The following is a 5,709-nucleotide window of genomic DNA, read 5'->3' on the forward strand; positions in this document are numbered from 1 at the left end:
GTGTGTATGCCCAGCAGTGGGATTGCTGGATCATAAGGCAGTTCTATTTCCAGTTTTTTAAGGAATCTCCACACTGTTCTCCATAGTGGCTGTACTAGTTTGCATTCCCACCAACAGTGTAAGAGGGTTCCCTTTTCTCCACACCCTCTCCAGCATTTATTGCTTGTAGACTTTTGGATCGCAGCCATTCTGACTGGTGTGAAATGGTACCTCATAGTGGTTTTGGTTTGCATTTCTCTGATAATGAGTGATGTTGAGCATCTTTTCATGTGTTTGTTAGCCATCTGTATGTCTTCTTTGGAGAAATGTCTATTTAGATCTTTGGCCCATTTTTTGATTGGGTCATTTATTTTTCTGGAGTTGAGCTGTAGGAGTTGCTTATATATTTTTGAGATTAGTTGTTTGTCAGTTGCTTCATTTTCTATTATTTTCTCCCATTCTGAAGGCTGTCTTTTCACCTTGCTAATAGTTTCCTTTGATGTGCAGAAGCTTTTAAGGTTAATTAGGTCCCATTTGTTTATTTTTGCTTTTATTTCCAATATTCTGGGAGGTGGGTCATAGAGGATCCTGCTGTGATGTATGTCAGAGAGTGTTTTGCCTATGTTCTCCTCTAGGAGTTTTATAGTTTCTGGTCTTACGTTTAGATCTTTAATCCATTTTGAGTTTATTTTTGTGTATGGTGTTAGAAAGTGGTCTAGTTTCATTCTTTTACAAGTGGTTGACCAGATTTCCCAGCACCACTTGTTAAAGAGATTGTCTTTAATCCATTGTATATTCTTGCCTCCTTTGTCAAAGGTAAGGTGTCCATATGTGTGTGGATTTATCTCTGGGCTTTCTATTTTGTTCCATTGATCTACATTTCTGTCTTTGTGCCAGTACCATACTGTCTTGATAACTGTGGCTTTGTAGTAGAGCCTGAAGTCAGGTAGGTTGATTCCTCCAGTTCCATTCTTCTTTCTCAAGATCGCTTTGGCTATTCGAGGTTTTTTGTATTTCCATACAAATTGTGAAATTATTTGTTCTAGCTCTGTGAAGAATACTGTTGGTAGCTTGATAGGGATTGCATTGAATCTATAAATTGCTTTGTGTAGTATACTCATTTTCACTATATTGATTCTTCCAATCCATGAACATGGTATATTTCTCCATCTATTAGTGTCCTCTTTGATTTCTTTCACCAGTGTTTTATAGTTTTCTATATATAGGTCTTTAGTTTCTTTAGGTAGATATATTCCTAAGTATTTTATTCTTTCCATTGCAATGGTGAATGGAATTGTTTCCTTAATTTCTCTTTCTGTTTTCTCATTATTAGTGTATATGATAAGCGGTAAAAACTGTTTTCGCCTCCTTTCCTTTGTGAATTCCCTCCCATCCTTTAAACCAGTTTAAAAATCATTCTTCCTAGGAGACCTTCACTGCAGCTCCATTCTAATGCAGACACTCCTCTCTTCTGCAATCTAGGCACCTCTCAATCAGTGTCATCTCACAGTATTAATAAGCCTGTTCATCTTTTCCTAATATGTTGGCTATTTAATTTTCCTTCTGTGAATTTACTATTTACATCTTTTGTCCACTTTTCTGAGTTGTATTTGTCTTATTGATTTGTGGTAATTATTATTTATGTTGCAAATATTTTTTCTCAGTCTATCCCTAGGTTTTAAAGTTTATTGTTTGGTATTAAAAAAATTTTTTTTTAGGGAGTTCCCTGGTGGCTAGTTTTCATTCCAATCCCAAAGAAAGGCAATGCCAAAGAATGTTCAAACTATCGCACAATTGCCCTCATCTCACACGCTAGCAAAGTAATGCTCAAAATTCTCCAAGCCAGACTTCAACAGTATGTGAACCGTGAACCTCCAGATGTTCAAGCTGGAAGTTGAAAAAGCAATAGAATTCCAGAAAAACATCTACTTCTGCTTTATTGACTATGCCAAAGCCTTTGACTGTGTGGTGGCGGTGTAGTCGCTAAGTTGTGTCCGACTTTTGTGACCCCATGACTGTAGTCCGCCAGGCTCCTCTGTCCATGGGATTTTGGATTGCCATTTTCTTCTCCAGGGGATCTTTCTGACCCAGGAATAGAATCCGGTTCTCCTGCATTGCAGGCAGATTCTTTACCGACTGAGCTATGAGGGAAGCCCTTATAACTGACTGTGTGAATCACAACAAACTGGAAAATTCTTCAAGAGTTGGGAATAACAGACCACCTTATCTGCCTCCTGAGAAATCTGTATGCAGGTCAAGAAGCAAGTTAGAACTGGACAGGGAACAACAGACTGGTTCCAAATCAGGAAAGGAGTACGTCAAGGCTGTATATTGTCACCCTGCTTATTTAACTTATATGCAGAGTACATCATGAGAAATGCTGGGCTGGAAGAAGCACAAGCTGGAATCAAGATTGCTGGGAGAAATATCAATAACCTCAGATATGCAGATGATACCACCCTTATGGCAAAAAGTGAAGAACTAAAGTGATGAAAGTGAAAGAGGAGAGTGAAAAAGTTGGCTTAAAACTCTACATTCAGAAAGCTAAGATCATGGCATCTGCTCCCATCACTTCATGGCAAATAGATGGGGAAACAATGGAAACAGTGACAGACTTTATTTTCTTGGGCTCCAAAATCACTGCAGATGGTGACTGCAGCCATGAAATTAAAAGACGCTCGCTCCTTGGAAGAAAAGCTGTGACCAACCTAGACAGCATATTAAAAAGCAGAGACATTACTTGACCAACAAAGGTCCATCTAGTCAAAGTTATGGTTTTTCCAGTAGTCATGTATGGATATGAGAGTTGGACTATAAATAAAGCTGAGTGCTGAAGAATTAATGCTTTTGAACTGTGGTATTGGAGAAGACTTTTGAGAGTCCCTTGTACTACAAGGAGATCCAACCAGTCCATCCTAAAGGAAATCAGTCCTGAATATTCATTGGAAGGACTGATGCTGAAGCTGAAACTCCAATACTTTGGCAACCTGATGTGAAGAACTGACTCATTGGAAAAGATCTTGATGTTGGCAAAGATTGAAGGTGGGAAGAGAAGGGGACAACAGAGGATGAGATGGTTGGATAGCATCACTGAGTCGACGGACATGAGTTTGAGTAAGCTCCAGGAGTTGGTGATGGACAGGGAAGCCTGGTGTGCTGCAGTTCATGGGGTTGCAAAGAGTCGGACACGACTGAGAGGCTGAAGTGAACTGGTGGCTAGTGGTCAGGATTCTGGGCTTTCATTGCCATGGCCTAGGTTCAATCCCTGGTCAGGGGTCTGAGATCCCACAAGTTGTGGCTAAAAAAAAATTTTTGTTTTTTTAGTAAAATATATAAAGTGTTTAAAAATGGTTTTGCATCTTGCTCAAGAAGACCTCTATACTAAAGATATAAATTTCTTATGTATTTCTTCTTGATATTTGTTTTGCTTTTTATACTTACCTCTTGGCATTTGTTTCTAAAGAAGCATTATCCACATTATTAGTCTCTTTGTAATTTTCTATGGTTGAAAAACATACAGAATTCCAAGGTTGTCCAGTGGTTACAACTCTATGCTTTCACGCTGAGTGCCCAAGGTTCAATCCTTGGTCAGGGAACTAAGATCCCAGAACTATAAAATAATAATAGAATAGGGAACTATTATTATTATTATATATTAGGAAACTATTTACCTGGTGCTGCCAAAAAGAAAATCTATTTAATATATTTATTGAATGCCCACTTAGGTGTTGGCACTGCCAGGTGCTGGGGCATACAAATGGACAAGAAGGCAAGGCCTCTTAATGGAGCTTACATTCTAGAGGTAGAGGCAGAGAGTAAACAAATAATCTAAATAAATATTGCTTTTAATAATGACCATGAATTAATTGAATGGGAAGCTGCTGAAATAATTTACCTCAGAATGGGACTCAAACCCAGCCAAAACCCTACTTGGGACTTGAACCCATGTGGCTGGGACTTGAACAGCCAAAACCCATTTTGAGACTCCGTGCTTAGTTGCTCAGTCACGTCTGACTCTTTTCAACTAGCTAGGCTTTTCTGTCCATGGGGATTCTCCAGACAAGAATACTGGAGTGGGTTGCCATGCCCTCCTCCAGGGGATCTTCCCAACCCAGGGACCGAACCTAGGTCTCCTGAATTGCAGCCGGATTTTTTACTGTCTGAACCACCAGGGAAGCCCTTTGGGACTCTAAACCAGCCAAGATCCACAGTCTTCCAACTGAGATCACAGATCTGGTTTCAACACCTAACAAAGCTCAGGTTTCTGATGTCTCATCGTAGAAAGAATTCAGTGACAGACAAAGCGATAGGTAAGAGGTGGATTCTTCAGGAAGAAACACACTCCACAGAAGAGCATGGGCCATCTCAGAGGGTGAGTGCAGCAGCCTCAGAGTGTGTGGTTAGCTTTTATGGGTTGGGTAATTTCACAGGCTAATGAGTGGGAGTATTATTCCAACTCTTTTGGGAAACGGGTGGGGGTCTCCAGGGATTGGGCCACTGCCCACCTTTTGATCTTTGATGGTTTACCTTGGAACTGTCATAGTACCTCTGGGTGTTGATTGAGGCTCAAGGGCTAGTCAAAGGTGACTTGTCTGACATCGTGGACCCATTTGAGTCTAATCAGTTTATGTCCTTTTCTCAGGCTATGTCATTCTTTCAAAGGTTGTGCCCTGCCCCCTTCCCTCCTGTTTTCACTACCTCCTAACAGAGGGCATTGACAGTCTTAGTATAAGGAGGCAGAGGATGTGTACAAAGTAACAGTTCCACTGAGTGGATCTCCTATTGGTTTTCAGACTGCTTCTGCATTTACTATCATACTAAAATATAATCCCATCAGGAATAACTCCCTCTGTAGGTTTATTCCCACAGAATAGTTTCTTAGCAATTGAATTACAGGATAGGAAGAATCAGTATTTTTACACACATTGCCAAGTTGCTTTCAAGAGGACATTTCAATACACTCACCAGTAAATGAATACCGCTCTGGGAAGTAAGAGTGGAAAATGTAACCATAAAAAAAAAAAAACGTACCTTTAGGGTTAGGAAAAGGAAAAGATAAATGTGCCATCCTGGATTTACAAGTGACGGGTGACAGGTCAATGATGTGGGAAAGCATTTGCTTGGGAACAGGATTCAAAACCTATTTCCTTTTTTTTTTTTTGGCCCTGCTGTAGGGCATGTGGGATCTTAGTTCCGGATAAGGGATCCAATCATGCCCCCTGCAGTGGAAGCGCGGAGTCTCAACCACTGGACCTCCAGGGAAGTCCCTCTAAACCCATTTCTGCCACCTGTGACCTTCACAGGTAATAGCTGCCAGCTGAGTCTTAATTTCCTGAAATTCGGTGGGTTCGGCTTAGCCTTTATGTTTTCCAACATCTCCAGACAAAGCACTGTCTAGCTTCTCCAGATTCAAGACAAGTTGTCTAACTGGTGCAGATTGGAATCAACATCTGCCGTGAAACGCCAACTAATTACTCCTGGCCACTTCCGGCTGCCGGGACAAAGGGATTCAAGTGTCTAGGACCGCACTTCCGGATAGATTGAGATGCGCGTTACAAGCCTGAGCCCGTGAGTCACACCGGCTGACGCCGGTGCCATAACTGCGCATGCTCCGCGCAGTCACGAAGCCGGGTAGGGCAGCAAATGGGGCGGGCGGGGACCCTGACTTGTCTCGCGGTTACTGGGTGGGAGAGAGCGCGCGAGCCTTGGGGGCGGTGCGGGGCGGAGCCT

Source organism: Bos grunniens, chromosome 15 (genome assembly GCF_055505025.1).
Source record: "Bos grunniens cultivar Pamir isolate PY7600 chromosome 15, Bosgru_T2T1.0, whole genome shotgun sequence".
In the NCBI taxonomy this organism is placed as follows: domain Eukaryota; kingdom Metazoa; phylum Chordata; class Mammalia; order Artiodactyla; family Bovidae; genus Bos; species Bos grunniens.